The 22,577-nt window shown below is 42.0% G+C and overlaps 1 long non-coding RNA gene across 1 annotated transcript in view; it reads left to right on the forward strand.

The window, feature by feature from the left end:
- Positions 1 to 22,577, forward strand: part of LOC306927509 — a 74,901-nt gene that overhangs the window by 38,150 nt on the left and 14,174 nt on the right. The window contains exon 4 of the long non-coding RNA XR_013790530.1: positions 21,861 to 21,964. This is a non-coding gene — a long non-coding RNA (uncharacterized lncRNA). The remainder of the gene's footprint in view (positions 1 to 21,860; positions 21,965 to 22,577) is intronic.

The following is a 22,577-nucleotide window of genomic DNA, read 5'->3' on the forward strand; positions in this document are numbered from 1 at the left end:
ATTATAATGTTCTTATTTTGATTATAACACCCACTTCAATACTGAATGTCAAGTCTCCAGGTTTTCTTCAGGATATGTATGACAATCACTATGGCACGTAGGAGTCCACTAATCTAGTAGTGGTTCTCTGAGTGTCACTCAGGAGTTACAGACCTATTATGGTCATTCAGGGCTATCTATTCATGTATTTCTGTTTATATTATTGTTCACTCATTTTGTATTGTATGTCCGTGGCAAAAATGGAATGTTGACAAAAATGTCCACCACAAGCCAACATGGCGATGACCCCTGGGTTTGACCACACATTCTTTCAAGCAACGTGAAGTGGTTTTGAAAAGAGCATGTTGCTGTTTCCTTTTTCCTTTTCCTTTGTACTTTATTTTACTTTATTAAGATAGTGGAAAGCTGAGAGGGAAGGCATAGATGGAGCAATTTGTAACCCACAATGTATGAATGAATGGACCATTGTAAAGCGCTTTGAGTAAGCACTGTGCATAAAAATGCGCTATAAAAATGCAATCCATTATTATTAACCTATTGGCCTGAATATAAGACATTTTATTCCAATGGAAATATCCTAACAAACGGGGTCGTATTATAATCAGGGACTAGACTATTTGACATTCAATGTTCTTTTTTCCACAAATGAGTCTTGAAAAATGGGGGTCGTCTTATAATCATAGTCGTCTCATATTCGGGACATTACAGGTATTATTACAAAATTACTTTAAAAGGCAAGCGTATTATTGTTACTATTTCCATGGCCATCTATGTACTTTTTTCTAATTTCTACTTCAACTTCAGCTTTCTATATTGAAGTGCTTTGAACTTTGAGCTTTTGAAAAGACAATCAGACACAGTGGCAAGAATTGTCATATTGTCGTTACCGGTCATTATAATATCTAAAACACAGACTGCAGGGAGATTTTTCCAAATGCAGTCATATAGGCATGCTCTGACTGGCAGTGTCTTTATAGACACTGCCAGCGGTGGCCGAACGGATAGCGGCGCGGTCTAGATACCGGAAGGTTCCCAGTTCGAATCAGCCGTCCGACACGTTAAAATTACCACCGCTGAAATGCCCTTGAACAAGGCATCAACCACTACGATGAAATGTGTTCTATGAGCAGGGCCTGGCTGGAAACAAGTTCTTGAGCTTAGCCCAGATACCCTGGGTAAATATAGATTTCATTTCATTTCATTTCATTTCATAGAGTGAATACCTGACTGGCAGTGTCTTTATAGAGTGAATACATGGCTGGCAGTGTCTTTATAGAGTGAATACCTGACTGGCAGTGTCTTTATAGAGTGAATACCTGACTGGCAGTGTCTTTATAGAGTGAATACCTGGCTGGCAGTGTCTTTATAGAGTGAATACCTGGCTGGCAGTGTCTTTATAGAGTGAATACCTGGCTGGCAGTGTCTTTATAGAGTGAATACCTGGCTGGCAGTGTCTTTATAGAGTGAATACCTGTCTGGCAGTGTCTTTATAGAGTGAATACCTGACTGGCAGGGTCTTTATAGAGTGAATAGTGAATACCTGTCTGGCAGTGTCTTTATAGAGTGAATACCTGGCTGGCAGTGTCTTTATAGAGTGAATAGTGAATACCTGTCTGGCAGTGTCTTTATAGAGTGAATACCTGGCTGGCAGTGTCTTTATAGAGTGAATACCTGACTGGCAGTGTCTTTATAGAGTGAATACCTGACTGGCAGTGTCTTTATAGAGTGAATACCTGTCTGGCAGTGTCTTTATAGAGTGAATACCTGGCTGGCAGTGTCTTTATAGAGTGAATACCTGTCTGGCAGTGTCTTTATAGAGTGAATACCTGGCTGGCAGTGTTTTTATAGAGTGAATAGTGAATACCTGTCTGGCAGTGTCTTTATAGAGTGAATACCTGGCTGGCAGTGTTTTTATAGAGTGAATAGTGAATACCTGTCTGGCAGTGTCTTTATAGAGTGAATACCTGTCTGGCAGTGTCTTTATAGAGTGAATACCTGTCTGGCAGTGTCTTTATAGAGGGAATACCTGGCTGGCAGTGTCTTTATAGAGTGAATACCTGTCTTTATAGAGTGAATACCTGGCTGGCAGTGTTTTTATAGAGTGAATAGTGAATACCTGTCTGGCAGTGTCTTTATAGAGTGAATACCTGGCTGGCAGTGTCTAACACAGGATCTTTTTTCATAATTAGACGGGATGATTTAGATCGCGAGTTATGAACGTTTTAAGATTCTCGATTATTATTTAAAATTGTTTAATGGCATTAATTTTACTGGCCCAAGTGGGCAAGTTTGTTACAGTTGTATGCCATACAGAAGGAATCCATCCATCTACACTGTAGATTCTAACTCTTACCACATTTATTTACCCCGGCCCTTACTGCAAAACTTGTTTACTGACCCCTTATACTGTCATTTATATTTTGATCCATTATATTTTGTTAAAAGGTAGTTTTAATTTATATTTTTTCTACTCAGTTTAAATAAAAAACAATATAAACTAAAAACATGTGCCCTCTGGGCACAGGTCTCCACCAGGATGACCTTACTTCCTCATCCTAGTGGGAATATGCGTGCACAGTATCGCCTGTATCGACGCTGCGTTCAAGATTGGCAATTTTACAATACGGGCTACTCCTGAAAACTGTGCCAATCTTAGCCAATCAGGATGGAATATGAGAAATCAAACAGACCCGTCTTGATCACATGACTATAGAGATCATGTGTACCGATTAGCGTGAAATTTGGATAAATCTGGAGTATGTGTTTTACATAAGTCAGCCTCCTGGTTTTTCCTTGGCCTCTAGAGAGTGTGCATACAAAGTTTCACACAGATCGGTGAAGTTTAGGTAAAATCACGAATAGGCCAGTTATAGCGCTACCATGAGACTGATTTGAGAATTTAAGTGGCATTTCTTCCTCGGCCTTGTGGAAATGTGTGTGCAAAATGTTCATTCATGGTTTGTGGCATTTTGTTCAAAACGGAGCACTCCTGCAAACTTTGGAAGCCAATCTTAGCCAATCAGGATGGTGTATGAAAAATCTGAAAGACACTTTTCGTTGAATGGCTATAGAGAGACTGTGTACCTATTTGCATGATGGTTGGACTAAATCTGTAGGTGTACTGTGTTTTGCAAAAAATCGGCCTCCTGGTGGCGCTATAACAGGCCCATGTGAAAAATTTGTGTGTGTGCAGAGTTTGGCTGCAATCAAGCCAACGGTGCCAGAGATTAGCTGTTCACAGACAGACAGACGCATGCAGACGGACAGAGTGCAAAACATACTCTCCTCATTCCTTCGGCCTGGCGGAGACAAAAATGTTTTCATCTAAATAATAATTTATAATGTAGTCTTCAAGAGACAAGAATGTGGCTGCACGCACTGGTAGCCAAAGTGCCAATATTTCATTTTAGGATGCAGAGTAAAGAAACAAACAAGAAACATACCCTGAAGAAGGCAGTTGCCTGCTGAAACGTTGGTTTCTTTACTCTGCGTCCTGGAATTAAATATTGGCACTTTGGCTACCAGTGTGTGTGGCCACATTCTTGTCTCTTGAAGACTCATCTAATTTCTGCCGTAGCACCACTATAAGGACTTTGGAGTGCGTAGCATTCTCGTGCACAGTGCCATCATTTATAACACCAAGTACTATTTTATTCTTACATAAATTGGATGGCAAGGACTTATACCATTATGTAAACGTCACTAGCTTTGTTGTGATAGCTCTGTAGGCCTATACTGGTCTAAAAAGTCTAACATACTATCAATGAAAAATACAGTAAACTCCTTCATCTCTATTACAGTATACTGTATGGCCCCTTTTCAACCCAAAGAACTGTGGTTCTAGAACTGGTTGCTTTCACGGAACCAGCAGACATTTTCTGGTTCCAGTTCTGAACCAACTTTAAGCCTTCTGAACCAGTGGAAACACTGAACTGGATTAATATTAGGTGGGAAAGAATAACCGAACCTGGTGGAAATGGGGCCTATGTGTGCTTGTGTTACACATTTACAGTTGGATCCTCTTCCATCTTGTTCCTCTGTCAGTTGTATGAATTCATACACAGTATGTAATCAAATCCTGCTTTTGAATTGCAGACCATAATGCCATATACATCTGGGTTCGATATCGCTAATATTGTTTTATTGTTCTTCTACGTTTTGCTCAAAGCTCCACTGGGCTAGCGGCCACATATTTCACATTCTTACTGTTTATTCCTGGTCACGAGAAGAATGCCACTGCAGCCTCTTCTCACCAGCCTCACTCATGAGGACCTGGGAAAGACAAACCAAGCATTCTCTCCTGCTACGCAGACATTCTGTGGAGAACACGTGAACACACTGCGTTGACTGTCTTTCAGTGCAGGCTGGTGTGCAAGGAGTAGAGCCAGGCTGATCTGTCGGTCTGGCTGATAATGGTCTGGCTATTATTTTACTTTTTTGACCACATTGTTATCGGCAATTTTTTAAGTTTCTAGGTGAAAGTTTTCAAAATTCTTCCAGAAATAGCTGGAAGTTATATCCTGTTGTGTTACGACTCATTATGGGCTTATAGATCGCAGATTTTCGAATTAGCTCATTTTTATTTGATAACCTATAACTAACTTATTTTGGCTTTTTTGACAAAGTATCAGTAAAAACATTTGTATTCTGTGTTTTGTTTTTTTTAATTGTATTTAGGCTTTAGCGAGGAAGATTCTAGAGATGCAATTGTGCAGCTTATACTGTACCTTGTATGTTGTGCTTGAACTGTGGTGGGTGATGGAAATGCATCACCCTCACACAACACCTGTGTCCCTCCTAGCCTCCAAACTTTAGGCATGACACATGCAGACAGGGTTAGAGAGCATGTGTCGACTTGGGTGTGTCTGCCCTTCCTACTGCATGAGGATATGACTAAGAGGTGTGTGTGTGTGTGTGTGTGTGTGTGTGTGTGTGTGTGTGTGTGTGTGTGTGTGTGTGTGTGTGTGTGTGTGTGTGTGTGTGTGTGTGTGTGTGTGTGTGTGTGTGTGTGTGTGTGTGTGTGTGTGTGTGTGTGTGTGTGTGTGTGTGTGTGTGTGTGTGTGTGTGTGTGTGTGTGTGTGTGTGTGTGTGAATTTGAATGACCAGTTCAGTTCCCATCCCTGCCACAAATGAAAGAGCAACTGAGTCATCATACACCCGGTTGTGGTCACCAATACCACACACACACACAATATAGAATATCGCTACAAGCATATTCTGTAGATCAGAATATAGAGCAATAAGATTTCTGCACAGTGGCTGGAATGTCCAGTGTTCTGTTACTGAATCATGTCTCAAAGGGAACTGGAAAGACCCACCCGAATAATACCGTACATGTTGCATCTATTGTTTCAAGAAACCAAAGTTGGCTGTTCCAGGAAGAGAATGATACAATTTTCCTTAATAGATCTGGAACAACAATCCAACAATACTGATGTTTCCTTGATAGAAACCCATCAATGAATATCCATCCAGTGGAAGGGAAACCAATACCATTGTTGTCTATGCAGTACCTAATCTCTCAAAACAGAATATGTCAGCACTCAGCACCACTGCCCTAAATATGTAGGGCCAGATTTACAAAGAAAATGTACACCCATAGGTGTAAATAAAGTGCCATTCATCAAATGTGGTGGACCTGCCTTCATCTGTGCGTACCGCGGCTGCAGCTCATTTTGCCTCTTTCCCAAGCACCTCGGTAACCTCAGGCTGGGTCCCATCTTCCTTGGTAAATGGTGCATTTATATAGCGCCTTTATCCAAGGCGCTTTACATAGATTGTGCGTCCTTCAAGTCAACCAGAGTAACGGCGCTCCTCACGAAACCAACTCTTGACCCCTCAGATGTCACGAACTACAGACCGGTATCACTCCTTTTTTCCAAACCTCTTGAACGTGTCTCCTAGCAGCTTTTTCTCCATCTCTCACAGAACAACCTGTGGATCCCAACCAGTCAGGATTCAAACCGGCCCATCCCACAGAAACTGCACTCCTTGCAGTCATAGAAGCACTACATGCTGCCCAGACTGCCTCCCACTCTGCAGTCCTGATTCTTCTAGACCTATCGGCAGCATTTAACACTGAACAATATCAACCTTCTTCTCAAAGTAGGTGACAAAAGCATCAGCAGAGAGGGATGAATGTTGAGTGGGGGAGGGGGTTTAAGGAGGGAGGAGAAAGTGGAGAAGAGCTTCCCTGGGTTAGAGGTACAGGATTGGATTTTCGTGTGGTAGAAAGAGGTTTTAGCAGTGGATAGTAAGAGGGAGAAGGCAGAAAGGAGTGAGTGAATGTGGGAGAGGTCATCTACACTTAGTAGCTTTGTCTTGCGTCACTTCCTTCCTTTCTGAGAGGTGTTCGTTCAGATCTGAGGGTTTCAGATAACCAGGTGGACCGGTGGACATGAGCGAGCTGGCTTGGATGAGAGGACAGTGTTGGTCAAATGCAGATGAGACAGTGGAGAGGAAGGATGAGGTTGCAGTGTCAGGTGAGAGAGAGGAGAGGAAGGATGAGGTTGCAGTGTCAGGTGAGAGAGAGGAGAGGAAGGATGAGGTTGCAGTGTCAGGTGAGAGAGAGGGGAGGAAGGATGAGGTTGCAGTGTCAGGTGAGAGAGAGGAGAGGAAGGATGAGGTTGCAGTGTCAGGTGAGAGAGAGGAGAGGAAGGATGAGGTTGCAGTGTCAGGTGAGAGAGAGGGAAAGGATTCCAGGGAGGGTAGAGAGGAGAGTATAGAGGACAAGAGGGAGGAGGGGTTTAGGGACTTAATATTACGTCGGGTGGTGACGGCCAGAGGGTCAGTGGGTTTGGGCGGGAGTGTAGAGTGAGAGGGAGAAGGTTATGAAGTGGTGGTCAGACCTAATTACGGGGGTAACGGAGATGTTGGAGGGTGAGCAGGCTCTGGAGAACACAAGGTCCAAAACATTACCAGTAAATTAGTGGAGAGGAAGGATGAGGTTGCAGTGTCAGGTGAGTGGGAGGAGAAGGAGATAGGGAGAGGTCAAATGAGGTCAGAAGGGACATAACGGGAAGATACTTCTCTGCAGTAGGTAGGTTGAAGTCACCCAGTAAAATGAAGGGGGTGCTGTCCTCCGGAAAGGAGCTGATCAGAGAATCTTGTTCTTAAAGCACAATGAGGGTGAGAGGGACTGGTTGTGTGTTATTGAAGTGGCATGAAATTCACAGAGAGAGAAAGGTGAGAGAGACTGTTTTTACTGTTTTTTTCTTGTATAAACGTTATCAGGGTTCCTGTGAGCCGGCCAGCAACTCTACATCTGACCTCACTGACACCAGATTAATAGTTTAACTCCTGCTTCTCAACTGTGCCATATTAAGAAGCTCTGTTCTTTAATTTTTTCAAGATTCAACCAGCCGTGAGCCAAAGTCTAGTGTGGGCGTTAGCACAGGGTAAACTAAACAGAGGGTAGGAAGGAAAGGAACGAAGAAAGCTCAGAAGTGTTTAAAAGGAAGTGCAAAATAGAGTCGGAGTACTGTATGTTCACCTACTGTACCAAAGTGCAATACAGCCTGATCAGTTGTTCTCACAAGCAAGATCAGCTGTTCTCAAAAGCATGGGCTATGACACCACCAGTGAGAATGCCAGTGAACTGTAGGCAGTTAAATTGGAGGTGAACCTCCAGTTAATGCCAGGAGCCTATCAGCCTAATAGGAGGGCGGGGTATGCGGCCACTTGAGCTGTTTATAAGCTCAGGTAGTCGTTTCAGTTCAAAAGACAGTTGGTCCAGAGTTAAAACAGAGAGAAGAAATGAAGACAAACTTCCGGTTCACGCGGCCGGATCACGGCTCTTCTTCAAGGCCTATTTTGTGCATTCTGTTGGCACTGGCCCCACATTGCAGTCTATGGTAATGGGAGGGAATGTGTTAATATTTCAAAGATTGCTGCATGCAAGAACCCTTATTGTCAAGTTCATCCAATATAATGATTCAGTATAAACATATCCAGTGAATGGACTTCACAAGCAGAACAATATTGGTGGGACATGTTCTGCAGAGACTGTGCTAACACAGCAATTCAATATAAGCTAGGCCGCGTTGCCTACCCAGGGCTCTGTCAGTCGTGGGGTACAGCCGTCAGAACTGCAGAGAGAAAATAGAGTTCCTACAACAGACAAATGCAACTTTTTTGCATTTGTGGCGGCCTCTGAAGTGAAAACACTTTTGGAGATGCGCTCTCCCTCAACATGCGATTCCAATTTGGGGATGATTGGATGTTGTGTGTTCATGATATATGCCGTTTTTTGTAAGAAAATCCCCCACAATTATGTGAATCTAATTACAGGCAAATGGTATGGAGTGTCAAAACCCTGTGTATGTTTGATGGTCATTGTAACGTGACACACAAGAGCATTTGTGCCTAATTTGGTGAAAAACATCACGTTTCTGTAACAAACTGACATTTGTAGCATTTGTGGAGCATGCTATGGGCGGAAGTGAAATCAATTGTTGTTTAGAGGCGCATCAATGTGTGATTTGATTTTTGGACAGATTGGGCGCTGCATTCATGGTTTGACATTTTTTGCTAAACGGCTTCCACATTTTGATCATCAGAATGGCATAGAGAAAATCTTGATCACATGACTCCAGAGGGCAAAATGTGTAGGAGTAGTAGCAATAACTGTGTTTTGAAGAAAATGCACAAAATCTTGTCAGTTTGAAATGGCCCTATATGGGAAGTTGCGTTATGATTCAAGGAATCCAGGGGGAAAATAAATGGATTATACAGCCTTACAGTTCAAGTGCAACCATGAGGCCATTTGAAAAGTTTCACGCAGATCCATCTATTGGTGGTGCCCACGATTAGCTGCTCGCAGTCACGCAAACACACAGCCAGGGGCAAAAAGAGAACGATCTGGATCTGTGGATCCAGTCTGGGTTTCCTAATAGTAATACAAATTCTTCAAACAATATTTTTGCCCTACTCAAGCACATGCTGTCATATACTGTATGTCCTGCAGGAACGGGAGTTGGCTCCATGTGGTGCGATCAGCTGACCTCAGCAACTTCCCATTGGCTGGATGGGGCATGGTCTAGTGGTCTGGGGGAGAAGGACCTCCATAGGCTGAGGATGGGGTATGGCCTAGGGCCAGGCCCCCTAGACCATACCCCAGCCTATGGAACAGACCTCTATAGGCTGAGGATGGGGTATGGCCCAGGGCCAGGCCCCCTAGACCATACCCCAGCCTATGGAACGGACCTCTATAGGCTGAGGATGGGGTATGGCCTAGGGCCAGGCCCCCTAGACCATACCCCAGCCTATGGAACGGACCTCCATAGGCTGAGGATGGGGTATGGCCTAGGGCCAGGCCCCCTAGACCATACCCCAGCCTATGGAACGGACCTCTATAGGCTGAGGATGGGGCATGGCCTAGGGCCAGGCCCCCTAGACCATACCCCAGCCTATGGAACGGACCTCTATAGGCTGAGGATGGGGCATGGCCTAGGGCCAGGCCCCCTAGACCATACCCCAGCCTATGGAACGGACCTCCATAGGCTGAGGATGGGGTATGGCCTAGGGCCAGGCCCCCTAGACCATACCCCAGCCTATGGAACGGACCTCCATAGGCTGAGGATGGGGTATGGCCTAGGGCCAGGCCCCCTAGACCATACCCCAGCCTATGGAACGGACCTCTATAGGCTGAGGATGGGGTATGGTCTAGGGGGCCTGGCCCTAGGCCATACCCCAGCCTATGGAACGGACCTCTATAGGCTGAGGATGGGGCATGGTCTGGGGAGGCTGGACTTGTGCTATTGGACCCAATGATTTTTAATTAGAGGGAAAGCTTGGCAGGAACTGATGAAGGAGAAAGGCTCTCAGGATGTGAGTCCAGGGTGAGAGGGTTCACACACAAAACACTGGCTTTTCATCACTGCATGACTCACTGTGTGTGTGTGTGTGTGTGTGTGTGTGTGTGTGTGTGTGTGTGTGTGTGTGTGTGTGTGTGTGTGTGTGTGTGTGTGTGTGTGTGTGTGTGTGTGTGTGTGTGTGTGTGTGTGTGTGTGTGTGTGTGTGTGTGTGTGGCAGGGAAAGTGTGTGTGCGTATGTGTCTTACCTCACTGCTCAGGCATTCCTGTAGAGTGTGAAGTGAAAGAGTAGGGCTCTCTGTGGGTATTCATGGCTCTGGCCCCTGTGGGCTGGGTCCTGGGCTCCAGTGTTCCCAGACAAAGCCCTTCCAGCAGGACCCAGACACACTCACACAGACAGGGCGGGCAACGGGAGGAGAGGAGCACAGTATAGAGGGAGAGAAGGTACCAAAGAGAGAGACAACGGGTGGGGTGGCGGGGGGGGCAACGGGAGAAGGTCTGGGTGGCAGTTCCCATTCTCTCCAGAATGCAGGTGTGATGGGGGCTCATTGAAAACGGATTGAGTTGAAATAACTGGCGATAACGAATCAAGCTTCGGTGGCATGATGGTGTTGCTCAGCTGAGAGCACAGGACACGCAAGAACACCAACAATATAAAATATGCACCGACTGTGAATCTAAAACTGATGCAAAATCGGTCTATAACCGTGTACTAAATTTAACATGGATTCAGTTTGAAAATATATGTAAGAGCATAGCCTTTGATATGCAGTATACTGTACAGTTACAGTATAGGGGGAACTTTCTACCTATTGGACCTGACTCGCCACCACCATTTTTTTTTAAACCTACTGTAGACCTGTCTGTAAATCTATCTCTGCCTCCTCGTGAGAGTGGGCTCCTCCCTCTCTTTTCAGATCAGCCAATCACCTTTCTCTCTACCAAGGGCTCTCCGCTCTCTGCTTCCACGAACATTTAGCAGGCAGCATGAGCTCTTGGGATTCTAAGAGTATTTCTTCCAGCTGGCCGTCCCGTCGCGGCTCCCCCTGCACGGCCCCTTCCCTAGAATGGGTAGCCCAGTTCACTGTGTCCTTAGACAACCCGTGTGCATGTACAGGAAAGGGGCCCCAAAGTGGGGAGGCCCATCTCCAACCTTCAGTTTTTGCAAAGACAAACTCTCTAAACCTTTTATTGCATTATCCACATTTGCTAAACCCCTATCTGCAAATCGTATAATTACAATAATCGGCATCAACAGGATTGCCATTATTAATACATTGATACGTGACATCTGTAAAAGATTAATTTGGTAGCTGTAAGTTATTTTATATAATTTAAGTAGAATAATTTTAGAATAGGTACACTTTTATACAATTGACAGCTAGATAGATGTTGTATTAAAATGAGTTCTAAAGAGCCTCATTATTTTACATTAATTTATAGGGACATGCTACAGGTTTTTGGATTGTGGCACTTACAGTACGTGAACATCGCACCAAATTAATTTCCATTAATCAAACTTTTTCATATAATTTCAAAACAAACAAGTCTTCATAGATATCAAGATGCACCTGATATAATCTTACAAGGATAACAATGACTGGTCTCTTGGAATTCCATGGATGTAAACATTCCAAATACAGTTTGCGAATAAGGAGCATCTATCGAATGCAGGTTTCTGCAGCATCGCACTTCACTGAATTCAATGTGTTTATATTCAAAGCCCAAACATATGAAGCCAATCCACATTGTGGTCATGTAATCTCCCCAGGCTTCTGAGGTCCGCCCATTGGGATGGTGATACATTACGTTCATTGTAAAGATGTCTCTTTCTAAGTTCAATACATACAGTAAGAGGGACCATAAAGTACTAATTTAGTTTGCCAAGCATTTAACATTATTTAGCTTTTTGCAAGGTAAAACGTTTGAATCCAGTTAACCACTTAAACCCTCTATTCTTAGTAAAACCAACGTGAGTTCAACTGTACTTTTTTTTCTTCTTCAAAAATAGCCGTGACACATAACGCGACACATTTTGAGCTTAGATCTGCCATTTTTGGCTAATGTTTTCCCTCAGAATATAGATGCTGGGGTTGAAGTTGTTAAAGTTGGTATAGGATAAGGACATTAGAATGAAAATAAAAGTGATTATGATTTAACACCCCGAACGCCCGGGGTTGTTTAATCCATTAAATCATAGCGCCCAGCGATTTATAGCAGCGGAGCACTTTTACCGACCGACCGGATGTTATCCTGGATGTGGCTGAAGCAGCTAGATGTAGCCAAAACACTCTAGAGGCGATCGACAACAACGGGAGGTATGATTAATTCTACCGCGACTAGTGACGGGACCGCGGTGGGCCGTCTAACACATAATCTTTGCTTAGAATTGGACTGAATGATTTAGATCAAGAGTTATTAACATTTTAAGATTTTCGGTCTCGTCGGCTAAACAGGGGGGGAACATTTTAGATGATGTCCCACTGTTGCGCAACATCGAATGTTGCGCAACAGACACTCCCAGCCTGTGGAGCGATGCGATCGCTTTTGATATCAATAATATCCGTTCTTTTGATCAATCTCCGTCCTGGGCTGTTACTAATTGAAAGGGCGGAGAACTTCGTCCTGTGCACTCGGCGTGTTAACTATCTTCAATGATCTTTTTAGGGATGCACCGATATATACATTCTTGGCCGATGTTTGTTTATTTAGTTTTCCCCTTTTGTGCCAAGGAAACAAATAAATCTTCACTATAAGAAATGACTGTTCAGAAATACAGCTTGGTAGGCTGCATAGTGCATACTGTATAACCAACATAGCCAGCGCAAAATTGATGCTTATCAAAAACAGATAAATATCAGCTACTGCCAACGGTTAATGTCAGCTTTATTTGCAGATACAGATATTGACCGATACCGATATGTGGCCTATATATTTTTTCCTTAATGGTTAAATATTGTAAAAGCTTCACAGTCTGATCCATGTTCTCATGGGAAATTTAACTAAATAAAACCAAACGAATGAACTCTTACAACAATATGAAAGGGAAGAAAAGTTCAACTAATGATGGACAATGCTTTAATAATTTGAGTTTGATGAGTTTCTTTTGCACTTATATGTAATACATTTTCTGAGTAATAATGATGTGTTCTAGCCAGGGTTGAGATACTTAGCTTGCTCCATCCTATCAACCGTTGGGCCAAGTAGATCTGTTGTGAGATATGACCTTGATCTTTATAGTGAGCTTGACCTTTGTCCTTTTCAAAGCAAAAGTTAAGTACATCTTCAGGGCAGCCTACCTATCATTCCAAGTTTCATGAAAATAAATCTAGATTATTATTATTTTTTACTTTGACCTTTGATTGTAGATTGTGACCTCTCCCTTTGATCTTTTAGACCCAAAACGTAACAGTCTCTTTGGTGCAGAATTCTGATCATTCCATGGGGAACAGCTAGAAGATCCTGGGTTCGATTCCCACTGGGGGCGCTGGGGGCGTGCTCTCCTCCGCCATAGGTAAAAAAAGAGATGCCTCATTGGCCGCTGCAGTTCGTTGGAGCGATGTGTGTCGAAGGGGGGGCGGAACAATTTACACTGGGGGAGGAAGTGCGCCGGAAGTGTGGAAGGCACGCTACGTCACGCTGCCACTCAAGTGACTACTGGCCAATCACAAGCGCATCTTTTCCGGGACTTATCAGACCAGAACATGCGCTCTGTGACGCACACTCGTGTTTCCGCTATGCTTCGCAAGGAATCTCTGGAACATTTGGCGTGTGTTCCCTCTCGAGAACACACGCCAGAGCCGGAACGGGTGTCTACCTTTATATGTCCTCCACGTCATCATACTCTAGGTGGGGTTGGGGAAAGGGTCTTTCTGTGGCTCTGCCTCCCCTTTGCCAGCCTGGGAGCCTGATGGAGGGGAAAGGAACTGGTTGGAAATGAATAACACGTTCATTCCACATGCTACAGCCAACCAGGGAAGCTCCCCCCTGTCAGGTGAAAAGAAGCGGCTCGGACGGTCATGCACTGAAGGAAATGTTGCTCTCCCCAGGTTGGCGGAGGGAGTGTAGAGCCCAGGATTACATTAGATAATTGACACTGGGTTACAAAATTGTGTGATAGAAATGATACAATAAAAATAAATAATTCTGATCATTCCCACAAAGTTTCATGAAAATCTGCCAATCTGTTGTATTGTTCACAGACATCAGTGACGTCAACAATACTGTGCCGTGTGTTGCATGGTGGAAGGGTTTTCATGATGGCATGAGCTTACAGAGCAGATCAAAACAGATACATGATGACACAGAATCCAGCCCACAGCTTTGTGGCTTAAATGAGCAAAGTTCTTATTTATAATTTGACCTACTTTCACTTCTATGACAGTGAAAAGGAGTTTCTATGCTCTCTGTATTTAACAGGAACAGCAACAGAGAATGTCTATTAAATGTGGTGATTTGATGACTGGCACAGTGGACACACCAACACAAGGCTTTATGATTCCTTTTGACTCCTGATCTCCTCAAATCCCCATGTGACCCAGAGGTCATGACCCTGGCATCTGGCGGCAGTGGCAGACAGGGAGGCAAGCTGAGTCACCGCCCCATAAGCTGGGGCACAGTAGTAGAAACCTCCCCCTTTGGTGCCCGTCAGTCTCGACGGTCTCAATGGCTTGATGAGTCATACAGTACATTGATTCTGATTTCTGAATGGCAGACACGATTGAGTTGTTAGGAGACATCATTGATATTATAATTGCGACCATAGGTCACAGATACTATGAAAACCTGTCTGTCCGTCCGTCAGTCAGGTCATGCTCGCCCAGCAGTCTGCCGTCACCCAGGTGGATGCGTGCATGCGACCTCGCTTCCCTCAGGGCGTCTTACTGGTATTATAGGAGGATGTTACAATACATTGGTGGCTTATTTGTGTGTATTTATTCTGTCACCTGAATGTTAAGCCTATTACTTAAACATGTTGTACAGTACATGCCATCCAGAATGAATGTCTTCCATATTGTAGTCTGTCATAGCGTCTAATTGAAAGGTCACATGACTAAAATACAGTTTTTTAATTTATCATTATAGTTAGAATTAATATAACTAGCTTCTAGCTCTAAAAACGAGCCAAATTCGAAGCTTCGACGACGGGGCTGGGGGGATTAAATAATGAGTCAGTGATTCGTGGAGCTCAAGCACATGGCTGTGAAGGGTAGCAGATCTACCAGCTCGTAACATGTCATGCTGCAATGCATTGTGAGCTTGTATATCAGCTATTTTGATAACAAATGAAAAAAACAACGATTTTCGAATTTCGAACAAAGCTTTGAATACCGTATTCACATTTTTTCAAGCAGCCCTAATATGTTCTTTTCAAAATGTTTGCTTATAAGGAAAGGAAATTTCCTAAAATAGGGATGCCATGTTGCAGTAGTAGTAGAAACCTCAGATTTGGTGCAATAGCTCCAATTAGTTATTGTTTTTTCCTTTCCCATTGGTTATGACTTACGAATGCTTTACTACAGACAGTCTAGGGGGTGCATGGAAGGTGGACGGCGTGGGGGAGGGGAGGGGGGCAGCGGATATGGCGGTTGTCCAGAATCAATTGGCGCTGTTATGAGATGGCTCGGTGCCAGGTAACCATGGAGCTTGCCCTCTTTGCCTTGTCTAGCAGTGCAGAGTTCAACATTAAACTGAATGAATGAGAGTGAGAAAAGGAGATGAAGAACGATCAGGGAGAAATGTGTGGTCTGCACCAGTGGTGGAACTTTTTTTTACTTAAGTTTTTGTTTACTTAAGTAAACGTATCAATACCACAATATGAAAATACTGTTACAGGTATAAGGGTTTTTATTTTATTTTTTAATATTTGAAAGTACTGGAAAAGTATTGGCATCTGTACTAGCAGATAGCAGATCTCATCTCTAGAATACTTATGACTTACCAAAATCAGAAGATTGCAGTCCTTGACTGCTTCCGCCTTCGATAAGTTGAGTAACTTAGTTACTGGATAGTAACTAATTTAATTTACTTGAGTACTTGAGTATTTAATTTTTTTGGATTCTCCACCACTACTTTTCAAATATTGTACAAGCTCACAACATCTCACATTGCGTTGAGCTTATGGATCTGCTATTTTCTCAATATATGTCTTAAAAATGTCATTTTCAATACAGTGCAATGCATTGCATTAAAAAGAAAATGCACTTTGTAATTTGTACATTCGAATACTTACACACATGTATTTTTTAAAGCAATTACCCCAGTACTCAAGTAAAATAATTGACAGAGCAGCTTTAATTTGTAGTGGATATAATATTTGACCAGGAGTATCTATGCTTTGACTTAAGTATTGGGGGTTGAGTGCTTTGTCCACCACTGTGCTCCACTGACCATAGAGGCAACACTGGTTGTTCTCTAACCTTGTATAACATGAGCTGCTTCACTAACCAGAGGGGCAGTATTGGTCCTTTTCTTTAACGGGTCTCAATGTCGCTTCATGACTCATTCTTCGGCCTGTCATGGAAGATGTGTTAATAATGCAATATTTGGCTGCGTTCTCGGTGTGATTAGCCCAAAGCAGCGACTCTTGTCCTGCAGATGAATAGAATAGAAGCAGTTCATACATTGTTTTCTTTCTTTCAACCTCACCCCTGCTCTGTTATTGTGCTCTGTCCTTTCAACTTTCTTTCTGGAAAACATTTTTAGAACCCACATGAAACCCATTAATGATATTTTTTTTAACCTTGTGCTTGTCAAACAACTACAGTGCAAATTCTACTGATATTTATAATTTTCATCATCATATTTAGAGCTAATAGATTCCTAGAACTCTGGATCTTAGAATGAAACAGAATCAAGGCTTAAAACAAAAAGGTTTTACAAATAATAAACGTGTCAGTGTGTGGACAAAATAAATAAGTTGTATTGATGCATCCGTTTGTTTTTTCTTCTCAAAGGGAGCTATTTGATAATTCAATAACTCTTTGTTTTGACTTAGGCTATCAGCAGCTAGATACGAAAAATAATGACGAAATTAAAACAAATTGAACACTTTTCAGATGTTTTCTTTTTTAGCGCTGTTTATTAATAAATCTGTTATTTTAAAAAATTCAATTAAATGTTAATTTAAGGTCTGTTCATACCTGCTCTTATAAATCTTGGCTGTGCTAAGACTAGCTGAACACATTAATGGAGATTTTAAGTCAAATTGATATTTTATCCTACAGCCGTGCTACTCACTGAAAATACTGTAACTGATGCTTCATATTTTTCAGTTGAAGATCACATATTTTCTGCAACCAGCATAGTATAAAGAAGTATAAATTAGGATTTAAGCTACGACTTCTTTGATTCATTCTGAATACAGGCAGGCATCAAATGTTATAGCAGGAGATATTTGATAACTCAGCTACTACTGTATATTTACTGTATAATAGATATATTTGTTTTACTAATAGTGTCCTTTCCTGCTACAGTACATCCATCATATTCCTTCTATCGGTGGTGGAAATAAAGATTACTTTCTCTATGAAAAGAATCTTAAGTTAACCCAGACCGTCATTTATTGGAAAACTGCAATCGACACATTCACGTTCACTGTGCCAAGTATTCCTAATTAGTGGTACTCCATGGGAGGAGGTATGGTTGAAAATACTAATTATAGTTTTATCCTGTAACAAGCGTGTTCGGCAGTGCACCTCATCGTCTGTGAATAATGTGCAGGCCGCTACTCATACCACTGCCGCCTCGACTTTGAGAGTTCTGGAGTGCATGTTGGGAGAGACGAGACACTGGGCCAAGATGTCTGTGGTGTGGATTAATGGAGTGCATGGGAGAAAGGGTGCCGCAGTTGTGCGTGAGCAGAATATTTGCAACAGGGAGGGAGAGGAGGCGATAGAGAGTGAAGTGAGGGACAAGCTACGGCAAGAGATTGTCAAGATCAAAATGAGGAAAGAAGCTGGGGGGAAAAAATGGCAAAAGCCAAACGTTTATTGTAACAAATACTAATGCTGTCTAGGATTGCATAGTAGACGATGTACGATAGACACACCCTTCCAGATACTTTGTCATGTAAGAAATAGTGAAAATATGAGATCTACAGTACAAGCTCACAGTACTATCGTGACACATTTTGAGCTTGTAGATCAGCTATTTTAGATACTTTTTGAAAAAGATTGAAATTGTACAATTTTGGAAAGTTGTGAAATTTTGTCAAATATGGATGCCAGGGTTAAAATGGTTAAGTTAATTTCCAGGGCAGACTACAGAGACAAAATAAATGGGTGTAAAGCCGTTATAAACAGATGTTATGCACACTGCGGTAGTACAATCCAATGGAAAGACGACACTCAAATCCAGGCCAGGGTGGCCTTTGTGTAGAAAAGCAAAATGAGGTTGCCAAATATTGATGAGGCTGGAAGAACAAAGATGGTACGCAGCTGTAGTTACCTCATTATGCGGCTATTCATGCAACTTACGGACAAGTTTTCTGTGATTCTTATGCAGGTGGTAACCGTTTAACAGTTCATGTTGGTGAACAAAACCCCAAGACACCTATTTGTCTACTCTGAAATATAGTTGATTTAGGAAAGTCCATCGATATTACAAATAAAGTATTACAATAGTTTATTTTAAGTAAATAAACCATTACAAAGTTGTCATAGGGTGTCAGGGTGACAGCGTTTAATGCCAGTATGAATAGTACAATATATACTGTACAGTACTATTGCATATCTTTTGCACTGGTCAAAATGGAGCAACAGTTTGAGGTTTGAAATCTGCTGTCCATTTTTGTCTAGTCTCTTGAGCAGTATTTCTTCTAAACATACTTACCGGTACATTATAAACAAACATCCATACTTATCTTAATGAGATTCCAGTTATATAGTTTTCAAATCATCAATAGCATGTCTGGCTTAGTAGCTTCACATGTGCTGGCTGTCCAGACAAAATGGTACATTATGTTTCATCAAGAAACTCATTATACTGTGCATATTCATTTCTGGTGACTTCTATGCAATGGTGAAATAAACGTAATGTACCATAGCAATCAATAGCCTGGTTTGTATGCACAAGTATGATGCATGGACAAAATAAATAAACACTGTATCCCAGCAACTGATCTTGTTATAAACATTCAAGATGGGACGGGCGGGGTGGAGTTTGAACTTAATCCTACTTCTATTAAAGAAAAAAGAATAGTCTTAGAGCAAATCTAAAGCACTGAAGTGTCCACTAGAGTAGTGGTCTTTCACTCGAGGGCTTTTGAGATGTGAAATGGGCATTTTGGGCACTGTGAGCAAAAAGGGCAGTGGGCATTGACCCTTGAATACTCACCCTGAGTTCTACACCTTGCTGAATGTGTTCACTATTTCACACAGGAAATAGTTTGGCTGCAAGATCAGGTTTTAATTAAGTAATTTTGTATCCACTTGTCAAAATCCTTGATCCTCCGAGAGGAGGGTAAGGAGAAAGATGAAGTCGATATAAGTGTGTAACTGCACAAGTAGTTGCTTGATGGGAATATTTTGTCTTCATCTTTAACCAGTGGATGGAAATACATTTGTAGATACCTTTTCATCTTTCTTATAATATGCTCAGCATGTTTGCATATGGGATTCAGGCACCAAGAACAAGGCCCTTCTTTGGAGAACAGTAGTGATACATTAAATGCGAATATCAAAATTAAATGATTCTTGTCCATTCTGCCCTGCCTGATGTTGTGTGACCAAGTTACAATGCACACCATCAGCAGGTTCATACTTATCTTGGCTCATTTCTGTCGGCCATCTTCTCTCTTTCTATTTTTCCCCCAAGATCCGGTGTGAGGGGGTTCATGAGATTGGGTTTAGTGTTCTGTCGTTGTCAGTCAGTCTGTTTGTTCACCCTTCTGCTCTGGAGAAACCATTCTCTGTGTAGGCATGAGACAGGGCTGTTGGCAATATCCTGAAAGTCAAATCTGTTCATTTAGATTCAAGTGGTGAGCATAGAAGAGACAGCAGACCCTTGGCATGCTCTGGCAGACTAAGATTCAGCACTCACTATCCTCAATCCTATCCTCAAGTAATACTTTGGCTTAGGCCTATATGAACTAAGGAAATCTTTCTCTCATACAGTATGTTCATAAATTAATCATACATGGATGGAATTTACTTAGTGTGTTTATTGTTTTACACAGTCCAAGTGTTTCTATTAACTTATATTATTATATGTCAAGTCAACATGCCATAGTTTTTAGTTAAGCACAGTTATTTAAGCACTTCAGATGGAACCTTAAGATTGACTACACTTGTGTTGAACTAACTTTGGCAACAGTGAACGCCATACGATATACTACTGAAATTAACCAATACACATGGACCTGTAATTCCCACAAAACCTCTAAGAAGAGTAATTAAGAATTCAGCAGAGCTATTGGGTCAAATAAACTTAATAAACCACAATAGTGGATTGTATCCTTCACAAAACGTATCTATATCACATTTAAGTTCACATAATCAATAGGCCTACAAAAAGATAACTTGGTTACAAATCACCAACTGTCACACACCCAAGGTTATGCAAAGATTACATGCAAAAGTGAGGCACAAATAATAGTGAAAATAGTAAGAAAACACTGAAAATGCAAAATATGAAATAAAATTGAGAGCAGCTGCATATAAACGTCATTGAATCACTGCTGAACAATGGAGAACTTTCTTTTTCCCCCACACATATTTACATGGATGTGCATAAAGAGACATTTATAATATCAACAGGAGCACACATACAGACACAGAGATACATGTAGCGGATCCTTGCATGCGGGTGGGGTATATGAGAGACGGGCAATAAGGTTGCCTATATCACCATTACCGCTTTTCAGTGGCTGCCGTATCCAGTGCTGCCGCCACAATTTCTTAGGATGACAAAACAGCTACACTAGTGTATTTCTCTGGCCTGGAAAAAGGGTTAATGGGACAAAGGGCGTGAGAGGAAAAGGAGAGGGAGAAAGAGAGAGTGAGATGATCGTAGAGTCCTCAAACCCTCCCCAAAGCGGGACGGTTAGCACCAGTCTCCCTTTCAGCCCATTGCTTCTTTTCTCCGGCCCTCAGCCATATTGGAGAGATGAAAAAAGTGGCTTCTCTCTTTCTCCCTCACTACGTGGCAAAGATTGGATAGGTTTGGCTGCTGTGTTGTCAAGCAGCAGCTAGCGGAGCGGCTCGCACGTGGGAGATAACATGTTTGCAGAGAAAAGTCTTATTTTGAAAGCAGCCATTTTCGGTCTACACTTTTTTTTCCTTGTTCTTTAGTCTGCCGTTAAAGCCGTGGCCTTTTTTTTGCCTTTGTATTGCTGCCTGTCTTTCTCCAATCCTTTTCCTGTTAGAACTTTGATTCTGTTTTACGTTCAAGGTTTCCTTTCACCCACAATGTTCTCTTTCAGGTTATGTCTTTTGTTATCCCCCAGTTTGATTTTGTGCAAGGGAATTTTATATACAGAGGGAAATGTCCCAATTTCTGGCAGCACTAAGGAGAGACAGAGCTACAGCCAAGGACCCTGCTGGGATCCAAAAAAAAAGAAAAAAACAAGCAGAATGAAGCACCAAAAAAAGAGAAATCACCACCCTTTCCTTTGCTTGGTCACAAATTCCACTTTCTCTGTAGCCAGCCCTGTGCTGCAACTCCTCCTTGTCCACATCTTACCGCATTCAACCTTTTGCCATTCTCTCTTGCCGTACTTTTTTTTTTTTTTTTTTTGCCATCTTGAGGTGTTGAACTCTGAAAAATGGGAACTGGACAACGGGGTAGGCGAGAGAAAGAGGGGATAAGCTCTTTTCTCTTGTATTTGTCATTAAGCGATATTCTTTTAACGTTTTTGTTAACGGGACTGTTTTTTTCTTGTAGTTTTAAGCCTCTTTTGTGTTTAAGGGCATACTTGGGCTGGCACGTGCTTGTGTGACTGTGTGTTTTTGGGTGTGTACGTGTGGATATCTTATTTCAGGATTCAGGACTGTTATGTTCACTGTGTGTTTGTGATGATGGGGCCACTTACTGTATCTGTCTGTCTAGGTTTTCACATTTCTGCTGGACGATCGGCCTACACTGCCCCCCCAAGCCTGTCTCCATTTTGATGCCAGAGTATGTCTGACCAGCACAGGTCCAGGGACCCACTGGTATGTTGGCATTTCCTTATTAATATAGAGTTTAAGAAGTACAGCATTCATGCCAAGAATGGGTTCATGGTGATTTGGTCCTGCACTGCACATGTTGTAAGACTGCTGTGTCTCTCCATGTCGTCTTCTCTCCTCCTCCTGAAATCATTCTGTGTACTGTCTATCGTTCTATCGATTGAAATATATGCGATTGCACTTTTCCAGTCTGTTGCAAAATTATCTTTTTGGTCTTTAGTGAACACTGCAGTGGTCTTTGGCTTTTTAAAACATTGTGTTGATATTACCATATTTCATATAATAATATTAAGTTTGCCTCTGGTTGCAGATGATTTAGCACTATGGTTTTGATTTGGTGCCTTTATATTCGGCATTCAATTATTCAAATAAGACATTAGTAACCTTGGTATAGGTATGATTTGTTTAAGGATATAAAATGATTAACATTTCTTAAATTATAAATTATATTATGGTAAGATGCAAAATGACAATGTATTATTCTTGCTTCTCAAAAAAGTAAAGTACATAATTGTCATAAGTTATCATAATAATGACATATTCTTTAACTTTGTTGAGCTAGTCACAATTTCCAAATAGTTTTTAGTACTGCAAATAA

The sequence above is a fragment of the Electrona antarctica genome, assembly GCF_951216825.1.
Source record: "Electrona antarctica genome assembly, chromosome: 8".
Lineage (NCBI taxonomy): Eukaryota > Metazoa > Chordata > Actinopteri > Myctophiformes > Myctophidae > Electrona > Electrona antarctica.